Source organism: Aphelocoma coerulescens, chromosome 3 (genome assembly GCF_041296385.1).
Source record: "Aphelocoma coerulescens isolate FSJ_1873_10779 chromosome 3, UR_Acoe_1.0, whole genome shotgun sequence".
Lineage (NCBI taxonomy): Eukaryota > Metazoa > Chordata > Aves > Passeriformes > Corvidae > Aphelocoma > Aphelocoma coerulescens.
Genome location: NC_091016.1, coordinates 74508492 through 74528040, shown reverse-complemented (window position 1 = coordinate 74528040; position 19549 = coordinate 74508492). Strand labels below are relative to the sequence as shown.

The 19549-nt window shown below is 39.8% G+C and overlaps 1 long non-coding RNA gene across 1 annotated transcript; it reads left to right on the top strand.

Moving 5' to 3' along the window:
* The first annotated feature begins 13620 nt into the window (after window positions 1-13620).
* On the top strand, window positions 13621-17721 carry LOC138107304 (uncharacterized). Its single transcript, XR_011149393.1, has 4 exons — window positions 13621-13734; window positions 15246-15321; window positions 15959-16024; window positions 17612-17721. It is a non-coding gene; the product is annotated as an uncharacterized lncRNA (long non-coding RNA).
* Window positions 17722-19549: the final 1828 nt, after the last annotated feature.

Below are 19549 nucleotides of genomic sequence, written 5' to 3'. Positions count from 1 at the left end.
CACATAGGAGAGGTTGGAGCAAGGAATGTGGGGCAAGCAGCCTGCATTACTCTCAAATTACTCCTGTATTATGATTGATTTTTTTTGAAGAAGTGTTTTGGGAAGCTGTTCTGAGGAATAATGCTCGCATGGTGACCACTGGTTCATTATCACTCATTTGACAATGGGTTTCAAACCCATGAAGACCTACAAAAATGCAGGTTGCTTTTAATTAGGATGTGAAATTTGCACTACAGGTATATTATTCATCTTCAGAGAAGTCCCTGGCAACTCTGAAGTATATTGCTATATATTAATAAACAGCAAAGGAGTAGAACTAAATGAGCATCACACTTTCCTGAGTTTGAACATTTAATCTTTTCCTTTATGCAAGGTCATTTCCATTACTGGAATTTTAGTTTAATGAGAACTTGACTCTGTCGCACCAAAAATTCTGTATTTTTTAATTAAATCATCAGCAGGCCCAGTGGTGAGTGGATACATTTGGCAAGGAATATTGATGTGGATTTCTCACCGCAACAACATGCATGTGTATAAAGTTCAGCAACATGACTTCTTTGTCTCTGAACATAGTACAATCAATATTCTATTACTGCAGTGTGAGCTCTGCTGCATTGTAGCTAAATTAGTGCATAAGACTCGAAAACACACTGACGGCAAGAATTCTAATTTCTAGATATCTGTAAAATGTGTGTATGCTGTTTGTTTTAGCTGTAACACTATCTGTTGCTTCAGGTACTATTTATGCAATTTAATTGAACAGAAATTTTGGAAGTTTTAATTTATTTTTCTTGTTATTTTCTCCAGTAATAATTTCAAAGACATACCATATACTTTTTGATGATTTTGTTCATATTCTTTCGGTTTGTTTACATCATACTACTTGTATGATGAAGATGTCTGTGGCATCAGGACATCCATTATACAGGTTTTGCTACAGACTGAAACTCTGCTATGATAAAAAATCTAACAAACCCAAACCAAGAGGTTTAAAGAGAAGAGGGATAAGCTGCTGCCCAAGGAAAAGGGAAGGTTCTAAGACTGCAAAGTTCTAAGACTGGGGATTACTTAGGCAGCAGGCACTGCTCTATGTTGCCCCCACAGGCAAGCCAGGGTGGGCTTTCCCTAAATCCAACCTCTGCAGCTGCCTGCAGGAGCAGAGTTCTGAAGGCAGAAACTTCTGTCCTTGTTTCTTTCCTTGCCTTACAAGACTTCAGCTGCTGTCGTTTCTGGTGCTGCTGGGATGGTGGGAGGGAGAGGTTCCTGCAGATTGTCCTGCTGCATCACTCCCTTCCCTGCCTCTTGCTTCCAACTCCTGCCCAGACCCCCATGGAAAGGTGCAAGGGGGCACCCACCCAAAAGCGTGAAGGGGGAGGTAGATGAGCAACTATTAGCGAGAGTAGGAGGGAAGATTTTGTGGGAGAAGGAAGATGGAGAGTCATTTAGACATGACTGGATTTCAGTGGCTGGACAAGTCCCTCCTGGGGAAGGAAGAGGAAGGTCTATTGAAGTGAATTGGGAAGTGGGAAATGGACAAAGAAAGAACAGTCTTCACCTGCAGTCCCCAAGACTTCCCACAATTATCATGACCTGTTTTTTTCAGAGTCTCTAAAATCTCTTATCTACCCAGCTAATTCGTCCAACTCATTCTGACACTGTTGAATTGAATTTTTAATTACTTCTATCACTTTCTTTGGAGGATGGGAGTCAAATTTGGACATACAGCCTTCAAGCTCTGATTTTACTCTGCTAGTTTAACCCCCTTATCTGTGCAGGTGTTTCATTGGTGTCTTTGAATGGATGCAGGTTGCTCTGCTTCACTCTCTCCTTGCTCCTAAATCCTGAGACAAAATGCAAGAAAATTTGTGAGCTTCTTTGATTTTTTTTTTTTTTTTTTTGTCTAAGGAAATCAGGATATGCATGACTCTCCCTCAGTTTTAAGGTGTCAAAGCACTACACCATAGGTTCAGTACTTGAGTGGAGTTCCGTTCTAAAACCAGAATGCATGGAGAGAGGTGAAGAAGGATCACTTCACTGTGTGTGTTGTTCAGAGGACAGCTCCTAGCGTCACTGCTGCTCTCTGAATACCAGCGTGGTATTGGTGAGGGCAGTCCTGCCACTGCAATTTTAGGCTGTGCTGGAAGGTTTCACTGATGACAGAACTCGTAAGTGGTAAGGCTGAGTACCTTGAAAGGCCATGGAGTCCAATCACATGCCCAAAGGCAGGATTAGCCACAGCTGTACAGGAGCTTGTCTAACTAATGCTTATAGCCCCCAGTGGGAATATATGATATGGTCCTCCCTTATTCTGTTCTTGTGTTTTACTGTACACCATGTCTTAAAAGAAGCATTCATCTGTGCAGACAGTGGGTGGTCATGCCTACAGGTCATATTTGCCTTTAGTTTTTACATGTTGCTTGCCTTTATTTGCGACTTCATGACATTGCTGACGCAATTTCAGAAGGTAATTCATAATGCCAAATCCTTTTCTCCATGTTGACTGCTGAAGTGGTTATTGTACACTCTGTATTTGCGTAGTGGATTATTCCTACTTAAGCACAGACTTTTATTTATTTGTCCTGACTACAGTGCATCTTTTTTCTTCATGACCATTTTTCATATTTGGTAAGAGGCTTTAGATTACAATTCTAATCCTGTCCCCTGGTGTTCACAGCCCTTCCTGCAGCATGCCCAGTATGTCTTGCTTGATCCAAACCATTGGTGGACGCAATAAGTTGTGCAAAGATAAGACCCGGGGCAGACTCCTAGGCAATCCAGCAGGCACGCCTCTGTGTGTGGTAGTGCACCTTCTAATTTGCACTTGCTTGTGAAAGTCATGCGAGGCAGTGCCCAAAGCTGTACTGAAATCAAAGTATTTCAAAGGTGGTGCTTCTCCCCCATCTGTGAGATCCATTGCTCCATCACAGGTAGAGATGAGATTTCCTTGCCTTCATTTGTTCTTGACTGCTGCTTATTTATTTCATTGTCATTTTCTAGGGGCTTACATACTGATTATTTTCTTCAGATTTTTTCCTAAGAAAGAAGAATGCCAGCATTATATTTGCCCTGTTTCCTGGAATATCTGTCCATCCTTCATGAGCTCTCAGTGACAACTGCCAATGCTTCTGAGGTTGTCCAGGTACTTGCTTTTTAAACATGAGAGTGAAACTCATTAGGACAAACCAATGTGAACACAACTAATTTATAAAAGTATTTTCTAGTCTGGTCTTCCCCCGCTGCATCTGACTTCCTATTCCTTTCTCACTAACTGCTTCATTTATTCCTTTCATTATACTAACTACCTGACATGGGAGTGGCATTTCTTTCTTTCTTGGTAACATGGGACTACAAGTGCATACAAGCTACAGGAGACCTTTCCCTGGGTTTCCATTTCAATGTGCGTGTTTTCTCTTGTTTGTGATATCTAATTTTCAGCCATGGTCTTTGCACTCTTTTACCTTTGTAAGGTCTTTCAAACTCTATTGTATCAGTTCTGCCTAATTTAGAGTTTCTATGTGCTTTGATCTTCAGATCACTGGAGGACTGACCATTTACCCACCTATCCTTTTTCGGTTTATTCTATTTTTCTGTATTAAGAGAGTTTTCTTTAAGGAATTCTAGATTTATTGGATATTAGCTACCAGTTTTCAGAATTTCTTAAAATTTTCCCTGTTCAAGTTTGTTGTCCTTAATTAGGTGGACAGTTCTGCTTATCTAACATTTTGTATATGCTGTCATCCAGTTTGCATTTCAAATGCAAGGTAACATCTACTGCTCTTTTTTCCTGTGCATATCTGAGGAAGCTGTACTTAGAATCATTGAATTGTTTGGGTTGGAAGGGACTTTTAAAGCTCATCTAGTCCAACCTCCCCCGCAATCAGCAGGGACACCTTCAACTAGACCAGGTTGCTCAGAGTTTCATCCAGCCTGGTCTTGTATCATGAAATATTTTTTAAGTTATGAGACTTTTTTGTCAGGTAACACGTAATTACTAATAGTTAAAAAGCCAGGAGAAGTATTAAAAGTTTTGTTCAGCACTTGTTTAATATCATCTCTGAATAAGTTGATTTCACCCCTCCTGTGCTCATGCTGCAGATAATGCCTTTCTACCATACCATCATTTATTTATTTTTATCAATTTGCTCATTTCACAGAATTACTGGATGAGAGAAAGATACCTATTTGCAATCTAATCAAGCAAATATAATTATAGCTATCTGGTGTTTTCTTACTTGCAGTTGTCTTATCTGTCTTTGCCTTGATTGTTTTCTTGTTTGCTAATCATAAATTCAGGCAAGTGAAATTGTTTTCTTGTTTGCTAATCATAAATTCAGAAAAAGGCTGGAACCCCCTCTTCCCAACATGTATTAGACTAAATGCTTGAAACAGACAAATCATAGCAATGGGAAGATCAAGCCAACACCCCCATGATTTTTAGCTGGGCACTATATTTATGTTGTATGTCTGCATTATCTGCCACAGGGTACAGGCATTTTCTGATCTGTAAGGGCCACTACAGTGAAGTTGATGGTTTTATGTATGTTTAAAATAATGGTCAATCAGCAGGCTGTTTTTCAAAATACTTCCCAGGGACCCTATGGCTACTTCTAATGTATTTAATCAGACAGAGGACTGTTCTCAGTATCTCACAGTGTGGTTCTTATAATTAATCTTACTTCTGCTACACAATGAGTTCATTCTGCTCCAAGCATCTATGTGGACAAGTCCCAAGTGTGTGCCATCCTCCAAATCACATCTGTGTGTTACCTCGGAGAGTAGTGACTGGCATTAGACAGAGTGATACCAAGGGCACTCAAATAGTTTAACAAAACAGATATATGGTCAGGGAAACTAATTCTATACCCACTGGTTCTTCACATGTACAAATCCAAGAAAAGGTACCTCATCAAGATGCTGTTAGTTATTCAGTGACATCCTTGCTGAATGGAAAAGCTGCTTTCTTTGCTATATATGAAAACTTAATTTTTAAATAACTTTTAAAGATCCAGTTTTCCAAAAGTTTTACCTAACATAATTGGAAGACAATGACTTTCCTAAACAAGTAAATAATTTAATGACAAGTCTCTATTTTTGTAATAAAATTCAACAGTAACAACTGTTTATTTCATCACATTGAAAAAATAACTGTTCAAAGTACAATTTATGTTTAGAGCACCACCTGAATATCAAGAAAAAACTGGAGAGAGCTGTCAGCTTCTTCCCAGAAAACACTTAAAATGAGCAGTAATAAACATGAAAAAATATGTGGTTCTGCATATTCAGGGCAGTGAAACAAAACATGACATATTAGATTTTGCATTTTTAGCTCTTAAACCTCAGTGATCCTAGTCTCAGATTTGTGACATAAAAGTTTATGTGTAGAATTACATGAACAGACACAGTATTTTTCTGGATTTTTTTACATATTTATTTAGGATTTCATTCCTTTAGTTTGAAAAAAAAGCATGTTTTTTCTGTGACACCACTAGGAAGGGCAATTTTTTTGATGCAGGAGTTCATGGAAGATATGAACTAATACTATACATTACCTGGTGCAGTTTTCTGTTCTTAGCAGCTGTTTTGATGATGTGGAACTTTGTTTGAAGTCCAACAGTATTGATGGAAATGAGTGCAAGCCTGAAATGAAGCATTAGCTATTACAAGAACTTCTTTCCCTGCTTTGGTTCTTTCTCTTGTGGTATATCAATCCAACCCGCTCGTGTAGATCAAAAAAGTTCACTTCAGTTTGGCCCTGTTCAGCTTTTTCTCCTTCCAGTGTGACATGGGGGCCTGCCTTGTTCTGCTGGTAATGTTAGCCTTGGTCATCCACTCTCCTGCATCCACGTGGATGAGGACACCTGTGTACATTGTGTTGCACTGTGTGCCTAAAGAAGAAAATCCACATTGTGGTTTCATTTTTCCAGTGCCATATTCTCCTTTGTCTGTGACTGGGAGTCTTGTTTCTGTCACCTGTTTATGCCTGGGGGTGTTGGTTGCTAAGGGTAAAGCTACATGATACAGCTTGAGCCAGTTTGGAGGTTCAGTGATGCCTCCAGGGCAGTTTGACCCCATCACTCTCTGTCTCATTTCCCTCCCTTTTATCTACAATTCTTTGCTTTGCAATCCTGACCCCTCTGTTGAGCTGACTATGTGCTTCCTATGATCTTGCTCCAAGCCAGGCCAAACTTGCTCAACTAGTAGAAAATCAATCTAGTGAGAAAAAGCATTTCTTTTCTGCTGTGTTACTGAGTTGGTTATTGCTTGTATAAGGTGTGCTCTAGAGGTAGGATTGTGGGGGGCAGGAAAAATGATGTAGGCAGGAATGTGTGTTTGCATGGGGACTTGAACTTGCTTTCTGATAACAGAAAATATTATCTGCATCACATAATTCCAAACTCGGAACTGATTCAGGCACATGCACAATTTACCTAAGGGTAAGACATTAGAGCGCACCAGCTGAATGGTGGTAAGGTGCAATAAACTCAGCCATGGATGAGACTTTTGTACTAGCTCCAGTTATTTGAATAATAACTCTCTGATAAACACAACACTTGGACCTTAGTTAAATTCCCTTGTTCAGTAGGTTTTTTGGAGTTGTAGTTTTCAGTCAGCAGAAAAATCAATGGATGAAATCCAGTCTTTGTAATTCTGCTAACAGCCTTGTGCTTTAACTAAAAAGTCCCTCATGCTTAGGCAGGTAAAATTTGCCACTGGAGACATTACTGTCACCCTATTGATTAGAGTAAGACCTTTGACTTCCACATCTAGAGCACTGAAGGAAGGGCAAACTGGGCGCCTAAGGCTGGGAGATTGAAGCCTACTCACACAGCATTCAAATAAAGATAGCTCACAGAAATGGAGGAAGGCTGACTTTGGGAAGGCATCTCAAGACTGTTCAGTCCAAAATTGCTGCTCAGGGCAGGGTCACCTAGAGCAGGTCATGCTGTGTACACTCAGGTTTTGAATATTTCCAAGGATTGTGACTCTGTGACCTCTATGGATAATCTGGTTCAATCACTCTTACAATTAAGAAGTCTTTTCAATTTTTACATAGATTTTCTTGTTTTGCATTGTGTGCCCACTGACTCCTGTCTTTTTATGGGACACTACTGAAAAGAGTCTGGCACTGTTTCCTTTACTTCTCCCCATCAGGTGTTTATAGACTTAATTCATAAGATACTTCTGAGCCTTCTCTTCTCCAGGCCGAACAGTCCCAGTTCTCTCAGTCTCTCCATGTATTACAGATGCTCCAGTGGTTTAGTCACTTTTGTTGCCCTTCACTGGACTCACTCCAGTGTGTCCATGTCTTTCTTGTGCTGGGAAGCCCAGAAGGGGGCCCAGCACTCCAGATGTGTCTCAGCACTGCTGAGTAGAGGGAAAGGATCACCTTCCTCAGTCAGCTGGTGGTGCTCTTCCTCATGCAGCCTCGTGAGGCTGTTGGCCTTTTTTATTGTAAGGGCACTTTGCTAGCTCATGTTCAGTTTGTTCACCAGGACCTTAAGGTCCTTCTCTGCAAAGCTGCCTTCCAGTCACTTGTTGCCCAGCATGTACTGGTGCACACAGTCCAGGCAGTTATCATTGATAAACTCCAGAAACCTCCTGGGTTTTCTTCCTGCTCTACCATCCTTGCAGCAGATGTTGGGGTGGTTCAAGTGCCCTATGAGGACAAAGGCCTGTGAGAGTGAGATTTCTTCCAGTACCCTGCAGAAGTAATCATCTACTAATTCTTTATGATTACATGGTCTGTACCACAACATCAACAAATTAGTTTAGAAAATAATTTAAACTCAGGTAATTTAATTCTGGTACGGAAATATCTTAGACGTGTCCAGAAAGAATCATCCTCTTGCTAATAAAAAAAAAAATATAAAACAAAAACTTAAGAATTAAATATGAAAAGCAAGAATGGGTAAGAGTCTCCTAAGAAACTACCTGATTTAAGTGCATTGTTTTTATTATATGTCATTTTAACTTATCCTTAGTATGTCCTAACTACATTGTTGATTAATAATTTAAAAGAAAACTTTCCAGGGAAAGGAACCAGTCTTCCTTTGGGTTTGGTATGGGAATTGCATTGATGCTTCATTCTATTAACAACTGTTCAGTTAGCTCAGCAAAAAAATGATTGAATCCGTAGAGTAACTGTGTGTAAACTCCATTTGTCCTTGAATTTTTTCTCATTTAAATATTCTGTGTATGAAAGACAGTCTACAGAGGACAATGCAAACACAAGTACAATGCATAAACAGTGTGATGTAATAGAAATGAAAGGCAAGGACCTAGGATTAAAACCATCAAATCTGATACAAGGTGGTAAGCAATATAACACAGGACAGTAAGATTAGGATGATGAAATACTGCCCTAGGAAGGTAAAATGGTTTGGTAGGTGGGATGGGTTAACGAGGCAACACTTTGTAATTGCACAACTAAGTATTAGGACAGGGTGATAGAAGGAAGCAGGACAACAGTGAAGCAGAAATCATAGGAGCAAGGTTTTAAATTCTTCACTGTGGCACTAATAATCCCTGACAGATGTTGCTTTAAGATTCATGTAGCTATGAAAATTTTAGCTCTAACTGTTTGGTTTGTATGGCTTTCTTTTATTTTACTGTTCAAGAGCAATATTATGTCGAACTGGGAGCTCAATGCCATGATGGTTTGTCTGGGACAGACCTAATTGCACTGGTTTAAGACAGCACTGTTGCCAAGCCCTTCACTCTGAGAACTGTTCCTCACCCGTCTGAGGCATAGGACCACCAAATCTAGGTAAAAACAGTTGCTCTGTGTTTGACTAGAGGTCTGGGTCTCTCTAAGGCCTGCTCTCAGCAGTAGCCAACTGACAGGATGGATATGTGGTAGTACCAGACTGTCACTGTTTGCATCCCAGGAGAGACAAATTTACACTGGTCAAGCTCAGTTGCAGCCAGAAGGGAAGGCATTGGGCTCCTTTGTGCCCTTCTGTGGGACATGTCAAGGAGGAGCAAGAAATGCAGTAGAATATGTTGTTTAAAACACATGAGCTTTAGTTTAAAAATAATGATTCCAAACAAGTCTCCCTAAGGAAGGCAGGTCATGAAAAAAGATATTACTGTGTAAGAACTACTATGAATGACATCCTGTAACTTCAAAAGTCAGTGATAAGTGGCCATCTCTTTACCTATAAAATCTATAAAGAGCACATGTTAGTGTGTGGTTAACAACCTGGTTCTGAAAACAAGCAGGGAAAGATTTTAAGTTCCTAATTTCTTCCATATAATTCAAGGAAAATGGTTTTCTTAGGTGTGAAAAAGTTTGTGGGACTGAAGCCCAACAGTTTATTACATGGGATGTGTATTAAAATAGTAGAATTGGGCATTTAATTTTATACTTGCATCAATCTCTGTCATGGATATGTAGGAGAAATGTGTATCTCTAAAGTCAGAAGTGGTGTGAATACCACAACGCTGTGCAACAATGAAAAAAGCTGCTTAGGAGTTGAGTAGGGTTCCAGTCAAATATGCAGGTATCTATTTTGGTAAAACTTACATGTCAAAAACATTGAAAGTTCACTTTGGAAAAACACTTAAAGAATATGAATATTTTCCAGCCACTTTAGTTGATCCAAATTCTTGTGAATTTCTGTTTTCAAGAGTGGTGAGCATACCATTAGGACCAGCTTTTCCTTTATTTTGGCTCTGATCTTGTGTATTTTTCCAACACCAGAAAATACTGAAAATCGAATGGAAATTGAAAGCTGAAGGCAGGAGCTTTTTGAATAGTGGAACTGAAACCCAAAGTTCTTTTTCAGTTTTGAATGAAAACTTTAGCTTGGCATTTTGCATGCTCTGGTTCTATCTCCCTTTCCTATGCTGTCACACTGTATTGCTGTCATTTTGAAATTAGGGAAGATTTATAAGGAAGTAGTTCGTGGGTTTTGTGACTAGGAAACATTTTCTCACATGGTGAGAAAAATTGAGGAGAACTGAGGAGGTGGAGGGTGGAAGCACTGTTTCTGACAGCAATTAGAAAGTGATATTAGTGGATTTTAGGGTAAATTCTCTAGGAAAGAAATTATAAAAAAACAATGTATAGTCATGATTTTCATGATCATTATATGCTTATTTGGAAATAACCAAGTACTGATTATGCAAGACCCTTATTTCTGTTTAGATAATATTTTTCAGCAAAAGTACAGGGGATGACATAATTTAGAAAAAAAAGTAGCTGATTGTGATTTAGACATGGTATCAAGTCCTTCCATGCTGCCTGCTGCAGGAAACGTCAATCATCAGAGGACTTAGTGAACACGAAGCAGAAGGACATTCCAGTCTGTAATTTTGTGACAGGGTATCACAGCAGACCCTCATGCCTACAGCATCATGCCCAGAGCAGACAGATACCCACATGGCCAGCTCAGCTGCCTTGGCATTGCCCAACAGTTAATAAGTTTTAACCTTGTTTTTGTGTATGCAAATTAGGGACACTTGTAACATTACCAGATTCTTCTCCAGGATAAGGCTATATAGCATACCATGTAAAAACATGACCTGTGCCACCTGGGCCTTGGTGTCTGCATGGTTACAGGATTATCCTTGAATTTAGAGAATATGGCTACAGGAAAAACGGCAGACGCTGTGTGCTAACATATGTAAAGAATGATTGCAGATGTAACTCATGTACATGGCACAAAGGCTAAACATTTCTTAAAAGTAGGGATCAACTGAAGTATTTTCTCTGCCCTTTATTTGGCAAATAAGTGAGATTTCTCTGTTCTGTGATTTCCAAGTGAGGTCTCACCCAACACTGCGGAAAGGTTTGCTTTTATAACCATACTGACTAAATGTACTAATGTAGGTGCAGATTTATCAGCACATGGAGACTGCTTATACTGCTTACACCAATCCCCTGAAGAAAATAACACTGACAATCTATCCTCTATCCATATTTTGATTACTATAATTAAGCCTGTGCTTGGATTTTTTTGGCATAGGAATGAGCACAAAATAACACAGCTTTAGCTGATAATTTATACTGACATTTAAGTTTTGCCTTGGAGTAAAGTCCCTCCTTGCCCTCCCACCTTGCCTTCTTCATATGAGTATCTTACAAATGTAGAGAGAGCTTCCACTGTTTCCTTAACACTTTATTATTAGTAATGGCTGTTGACTTTTCTCATTTTAACCTTCAGTCAATGAGAACAGAAATTAGGTCTATAGGAACAGGGACAGAAAGGAGGCACAATGCTACCTTATTCCTTTGTAATATCAGTCCTAACATTTTCTCTCTTTCCACTGCTTATATAAACTACTATGAGGAGTAGAAACAAGACTATTTCAATGTTTGTGAAGCAGAAGCAGAGGAGGTATATTTAGAGCAGAAATATTTCAGGATAAAGAAAAAAGAAGCTTAAAGATACTTACTTTAACCTGTCAGTAACTTATATTTGAGTAAATAACTTGTTGTTACCAAGTTTATATTTAGCCCAAGATACACCTATTGCCTTGAAACGAACTAGTAATTTATTTTTCAAATAGTGTTTGTTATATCATTTCTAGGATTTTGCGATAAGGATATTAGAGAAAGCAGAAGGACTTCATCTAGCAAAATCAGGACATCATACTTTCATGTCCTTTAAAATCAAACATAGATTAGTCTTCTGCATTTGCTTCGCTCTTCTATGTAAATATGTAAAAGCACAGACTGGATTGTTAAGCTTACCTTATTCAGTCACTCTGGTGACACTGATCCACATGTCAACTTCCTAGATATCAGTAAAAGATAAGATTAGTCGGGAAATAAAGTTCAAGGGTCAGCACTTTGATAAACAACCATAGCTGAAGGAAGTCCATTGAGGTGAAATTGCTTAAAACAGACATGTCAAGTAGCCATTTAAATTTCAGGTCTTAGCTTTATAGAGCAAACAGGCAGAGAGGAAAAATAAGCCAGGATATGTGTCCCTAATTCAGAAATTCCAGTGAATAAGAAGACCATTTATGAGACTTTTCCTGAGGTTTCCAGCTTCTGTGATGCTGCTCTGTCCTTCAGCCAAAGTTTTGTCTCTGGGCTTTTTAATCACTTAGACAACACCTTACACAGGACTGGTTTAGCTCCTATCCTTATTGATAGTCCTCTATAAAGCTTTATGCTACTGCTATTGCATTAAGGAGATGTGAGATTGCATTTCCCTCAAGAGAAACAGAGGGCCTTGCAGCCTTTTGCTCGTGCATGGCCTTCTGCAGAAGTAGAAGGAGTTGCAGGGATGATGCCCATGACTGCAACAGCTGTGGGAGCAATTAGAGCAGTAGATACATCCCTGAAGCTAAGGGGAGCCACAGGGCTTGTAAGAGACAAAATCAGACTGGGATTATGCTTAACAGCTGCCAAGCTCCATCTTTCACTTTGCTCCTGCTTACTTACCTTGTGTGAGTTGCTTTTCTCTTGATTACCTGAGTAAAGTGCTTTTCCCATTGAGTAGGTTTAACTTTAAAAACAGTGAATAAACAGATTTTGGAGAACTGTGTAGATTTTGAACTTTGAGAGCAGCTTCGTTTTGAAATGCAGGAGCACAGACTGAAGCAGCTCTTGACAGTGGCATGAATCTCCTGGAATTCCTGCTGGTTTAAAAGGAATTGGGGATCATAGGAGGCAAAGAGGAAAGAAATCTGGTCTTCGTTTCGGAGCTTTGCATCTCTAATTCTCTTTGATGCTTTGCTCAGCATTTGATTAAATCTTTGTGTGTATACTGGTCTACCTAATCAGAGGTAGTTTGCAATACTTCTGTGCTGATGTTATATGCTTCAGTCTGCCTCTGGAATCTTGCAGACCAGAACACAAGGACTTGGTGGTATTATCATTCATAACCAAGGAGCTATTTAAGGTTAGTTTAACTTTTTTTTTTTTTTTTTTTGTTAAAGATTTTCTGTGGCAGTTCCCCAGGTACAACAAATTCAGCATTGGTTCATTGCAGTGAAGTAACACTGTAAAATAGTCTCTCAGCATTAATATTTACTGTTGTGGTTACAGTGGGAAAGTACCTTATACTAATTTCTCAAGATTGATGTCAGCAGAGTGTTTCAGTTAGAGATATACTTTAAGCATAATCTCAGACCCAGATAACCTAGATCTGAACACCTCTCAAACATCAGGATGCTTAATCCTACTGTGACTTTTACAGTGAGTCTCCTTTTCATAATGAGTCAGACACTCAGTTTAAAGATAGTCTCATATGTAAAAATCCCAGATCTAACTTCCTGCCTTGCTGTTACTTCTACAGATTTAAATCAAACTCTGATATTTCAGACTTAGGCTGCGCCTATGCTGCTGAATTAAATGATGTCACAGTGTTCCCAGGCACTTGTTGAAATAGACCTTGGCACTTGTCCTGGGTTGCAGTGTGTTCTATTACCATCCTCATGAGCTGTTGAAATCAGGTGGGGCAGCGTTTCCTTGCCTCCTCCCCCCAGACTATCTTTCTGTTAATGAGCCTAATCAACACTTGGCCTCATGACTCATTACCCCATTGTGAGATGGTCCACCTAGAGGGAGGAACCAAGCATCCCATCGTGGATATAATCTGAGACTTTGGACACCAGAGACAACCTTCTCACTGGACTTCTAGAGGACAGGAGCTACATAGCCACCACTGGACCTCCTGAGAAAGAGCAGACCCTTTTTCTACAGGATTACTGCTTCAGGAGGACTGCAGCCACCATTCTACCAGAGTGCTACCACCACCCTGACTAACAGGGTGTCAGGTTGTATCCTGACTCTGTCAGTTTAACCCAGTGTCATCCACCTTTATTCCCCCCCCTTTTATTTCCCGATAAAATTGTTATTCTGACTTGGTGTCTCCCAGTTTGTTTTCAAACTAGTACAGCACTCTTTTCAGCCAGAATAACTAGTTTTTTCTCAGACTTTCCAGTCTCAGTGTGGGGCTTAGCAAATGCCAGGGACTGTACTTGCTGTGGCAGTTTGGATGACCCTGTTTTGGAGGCTAAGAGAACTTAGTAGAAGACGTGGCCACATGAGTCAGCTGATCTCAGAGCCAGAAAACAGGCCCTGGCATGTTTCCTTCCTACTAGTGTAGATATAGATATGGCCTCAGGGCTTTCATTTTTGGCTCTGAGATTTGTTAGGAAATCTTTTCCTTTGGATAAGACCATAAGATGAGTCACTTTATCTGTTTATGACTTGTAACTAGGTAGAAGCTATAGATCTCATGATAATTTTAAATAAAAAAACAAGAAGATGTCACATGTACCAGGTTATATTTTCTGTCTTGGTTGTTAGGTTGCATTTCAAATACTAACTGTAGTACTGTTGCTCTTTGGTTTTCTACATTTCAGTGTGTTTTCCCATATTGGCAGTATGGCAAGCCAGTGGAAAATTCTATTTGATTCTCTCTGTTCAATTCTGTGCCCACTGCATTTTGTTTTCACAGGATCTTTAATTACAAAATGAATATAGCAATTTTGCTGAAGGATCTTGTGAAAGATCTGTTCTTAATGCCCAATACTCACTGATGTCAAGCAAGAGATGAAGACAGTTTCTCTCTCATGAATAGATACCATTGAAACACTGGGAGTGATATGTGTATCTGCACCTCTGAGGGATCACAGGGCCAAGCAGAGAGTGATGGTGATGAAGTGGGGCAGTCAAATTGAAATTCACTCTTGGTATTCCTCTGCAAATTTGAGTTGTTCTATGTAATGTTGTGTGGATAGTTGAAGAGCGATGTCAATTCCAGCCATCTGGGGGTAAGTCAGGACCATTTTCCTTAGGGGTTTGACCCTGTTGCTGGAAGCTGATGAGGGATGTGCTAGAATGGGGAGACAATGACAGTTTGGTCTAATTCATTCCACAGCGGAGGGAGAGCTGTGGCAAGCAGATGTGAGCTCAGGTTGTGACTCCTATCTAGAAGAATCTCAGGTAATCATATTACAGTGCTGCCTTCTCCTCAGTTACAATACTGTCAATCTGAAATTTCAAGACATTTATACTAGGAGAGAAAAGAACTGGTCCACAGAAACGGAAAAGATTTGGGTCATGTAGCCCATTGCTCTGTCAATACAAGATTGTAGCTCTTGAACATCAGTCTTGAACAGATTTACTGGCTCAAATAAAAGGATGTCTATTCCTTCTCTTTGGGGTATTTTCCATTTTTAGAAGTAACTTTCATTTGATGTTTCAAAAAATATGAGCTTAATTTTCTTATTTGCCTTTGTGTTTTCCTCCATAACTCTTTCTGCACCATGCCCTCCAAAAGACACAAGAGAGAGACAATGGATCCCAAACCAGCCACATCCCGAATCTGGCCTCAGTACAAGACCCAGACTGTAAAGGTTAGTTTGAAGTGCTGGCATGTAATTATGTCCTATCTGTGTCATCATTCAGCTTGACAGCAGCACATAGTTAACTCTTCCTTATCTTCTAATTTTTTTCAGTTCCTTACCATGTACAACAAGAAGACAGAACACATAGGATGTTAGATTGCTCAAGCATGATTGATGGTATTTTAACTTGACTTTGTTTATAGGTGAAGAAAACACATTAGTTTAAAACATGCAAATATTTACAGAAGTTTTCAACTTTGGATTCCACACATTCTCCCTTTTATTCTACAAGTCTTCCTTCTTCTTTTAAGTGCATACTTCTGAATGACAAGAAAATAATAAGCAAGCCTCACCTCATTTACCAAGGTAGGCAGGATGCTTTCAGAGAAATTATCAGTTTAAACTAATACACATGCATAGTGGAAAGGCAGAGGTCTGCATTGTGGGTTAACAAGTTGTCCACTTTGAACATCAAGGCAGCCTTGCACTGAGGATTGCCAACCCCACTGAAGGGCTCAGAGTTTAGTTTTCACCAACAGCCTCATGACAGAAGATGGGACTTGAACAATCAAAGGACTTATTATCTTTTTAGAGAAATAAGCACTCTCTAAGTGTTGTGCTTAATTTTGCTTGGTCTGTTTTACAGTATTTGCAGACTACCAGTGGCAAGCCAGGGGTGTTCCATCTTGAGCTGTGTGCTGATAAAAGCATGGTAAGGAGTTGTGGGTATTTGGAGTTTTTTAATGCCCAACGGGACTTTGTAAATCAGTCATGAAGTAAACGTTAAGTGCCCATTTAAAAAAAAGAAGTATCAGTGGGCATCAAGTCTCTGGGTGTTGGCACACATGATGCTCTCACCACCTGTCCTTGTATACTTAGGCACCTCGAGATGAAGGATTTACTACCAGGCACGTCACTGTGGAAGGAGCTCTTAGCCATGTTTGTGATTCCAGTGTTGTATGCCTGTTGCCTTTCTGTAGGCTTGTCTGCACATCTGAAAAGGTGTTTGTTTTTTGTTTTTTTTTTTAACTTGCACTGAAGTTATGCTAACATTAAAATCCAACCCAAGCCAGGCCCTTTGCTTTCATCTCCAGGACAAGCATGTAAGCTTACTGCTGTATGTCAGTGAGTCCCCCATATTCTGTTTTCAACTAGGTTTCAGGCACCTGCAATTCCTTGCTTTGGAAGTACTGTGATACTTGAGTGGAATCCTTCTTCATATGGAAGCACTGTCATTTAGCAATAGAGAAAAGCAATAGAGAAAGGTATTTGAGACAGCCATGTGAATATTTTGTCTAACCTAATCTCACGCTTCACTGCGAGCAAAGCTAGATAAGCTTCCCTTAAAGCACCAGAGCAGAACCTGCTGCCAGCTGCCAAGAAAGGGTGTCTGTACAGGTGTGAGAGCCTGACTGACTCCTGTGCATATCTTTGAAAGACTCTGTGTCCTTCCATGCTTTGCCCTCCAACTATGTTTCTAAATACTGCCTTGCTCAATTTACTCCTGTGCTGCCTCCTCTTGTTAAATTGGCTTCAGTGCTGCTAGGGCCACAATGAACTGTATGAAAAGGCTCCCTGTTTTTACATTTGGCTCTGCTACATAAGACCTCTGCCCAGCCCATGTGTGGCCCTGCAAATCATGTGGTTAGTGATTAGTAGGCATCTTTCTCAAACATTTCTTCTTCATCTCTGGGTCAGTTGTCTCCCACTGCTGAAACTTTCAGGTTGTTATGGAGAGAGGTTACATATTGAGGAATGTCCAAGGTGAGGTACAAAGAACTGACTTCAGTGTTGAACCACACACAGTTTGAAGAAACCCCTCCCAAAGCACTTGATGAACAATACGTTGCCAGGATGGATGGCTCTGAACTCCATTGATCTAATTTTGTGAAGTCAGATGCCGAGGGTCTCCTTTAGATCATGCCACTGGGTCAAAAGAGAGAGTAATTGGTTCGTCATTTCATCTGTTGTTTGTTTGCCTTTCCTCTTCTTCAGTTACATAAACTGATGGTCTCTGGCAAAAAGGTAACAGCATCAGATAGTAGTAGTATCATCTAAGGCTCCCAAATATTTTAATTATCTGACAGTAGTTTAAAGCGCAGCTTTATGCTGAAAAATGATTCTAGAAATGGCACTGTGAAATTCCGTACCTATCATCTCCAAATTATTTCCATATCAGATGTCCTCTGTGAGCAATGAAAAAGACACTTAATTTTGTTCTCGTCTGTCAGCCCCCATGAACATAACCTAGAACTTGAAGTTCACACTGGATTCTTTTCTTCTCCCATGTGTTTGCTAGCAATGGAGCACTTGATGGACCAATTTAAGTCTTCAGTTACACCACAGCAAGTCTACCGTCTATGAACTGGACCTCACTGCCACCTCAAAACCCCCGTGTTTTCTGCAGTTTTACTCAGGTGACTGTAGCCTATTAAACAGCTCTGTTGACGTATGACAACAGGAAATATGTATCATCTTCCTGTGTCTTTACTGCTTTTAGTATGTGAAAAGAGGTGGAAAGCAGAAACCTTTTGCACTTTCTCTCTAAAGCAGAATGCACAGGGTGGAAGATGTGAGGGACATTTTTTCTTGTTTGTTTGGTTTGGGTTGGTTTTTTCTGTGTACCATTTTTCAGACCAAGGTGGCACTCTGCACAAGATGAATACTTCCTGTGTGACACAGCCTTAACTAATTTGCTTTGGGGTGTTTTGCTCAGTATGAAGTACTTGGTCCTGGTTTTCTTGTTATTCTTGTTCTTTTGTATTCTTTTGTAGCCCCCTCTAATCTTTTCATAGATTATACAAGCCATTTGATGAATACATCCTTCTATCTCTCTGTAGGTTGAAGAACATTTGCTGTTCAAACTGTTCTGCACTTTATTTCTTTACTTGAAGTACTAAAATATGTTTTATACATATATACATACAGCAATGAATATATTAACAAAAGTGTGCATGCTGCGACATCTTTTTCTAATAGCCGTTTTCACAAACCAAGTCCCCGATATTCTGAAATGTTAAAACTGGTAACAGAACCCAGCAGTAGTACTTCAGCAGTCAAGGAGCACAATATAAAAGGAAGTTCATGCAATTAAAGTATTCTTTCTTAATTGATGGATAGTTTGACCAGATTGTGAAGAAGAAAGAATACAAAACTCTTAAAAATCAAGCAAACCACATTTTTGAAAAAGATGGATCCAGTAGACCTTTTCTGGCTACTAACTTGCCCTATTAAGGATGACCAGTTAGACTAATATGTGTTGATTAGTTCTTTACTAAAATAAGTCTACCTAAGGATGCATGGAAGAAACAGCAACATGCATCCTGAATTCTAGCTCCCAGAGAAGACCATCACTATTGCATGTAAGAGAGACAAATACAATACACAAACATAAGAGAATAAATGAATTGATTTCATAAAATTATACTAGTTTTGGATTCTAGAGGTTTAGCTCTGTTTCTTTCAAATTATCAGCTGTAGACCCTTCATGGCAGTCTCCAGACTGGATAATGTCCCAAGCACTTCTTTGAAGGTGACTCCTGGCTCCGTTTTAACACATGAGATGAAGTCCCAGATATATATAGCAGCATTTCCTTTCAAGGAGGTCTCTGAGGAACTGGTTGTTGGATAAGCTTGCCCAGTGTAAAGTGGGGAATGGGACAGATTAATTACCTTCTATTGAGGTCACTGTGTAGCTATGGGGCCCAGATTTGTACAGTGCCAATTTAATTGTAGGGACTGTCGTGTGTTGGCTGGATAACTTGATATACAGAAAACCCACAAAGCACAGAGCCCATCAAAAGGAATGCAGTGGAATGATTTCCACTTCATTCTGCAGTGTGTTCAGAGGTGCAGAGGTTATGGGAGCAGAGACTATGTTAAAGTCTGCCAGGACAGTGACCACTGCAGTCTTCTTAACTCCTCCTGGCCACATGTCCATCCTATCTGTGGTGATGGCAATACCACAGGCATCTGTAAGTCACATTGTAACTGTGCAGCCAAACTGACAAAACTTCCATTATGTAAATAGCTGCTGAAGGGAGTGGTGATGGATATGTCAGATGGTGATGGATATATCACAGAACAGTGTTTCTAACCATTGGTCTTCCAATAGGGACCAAAGATAAGTAAAACTGAGAGAGTCCATACTCAGATTACTACATGAGCTGGTGTGGAGTTCTATAAAAATGTTTATGTTCTATGCTGCTCCTCTGGCAAAGACACACAGCTCACTGGT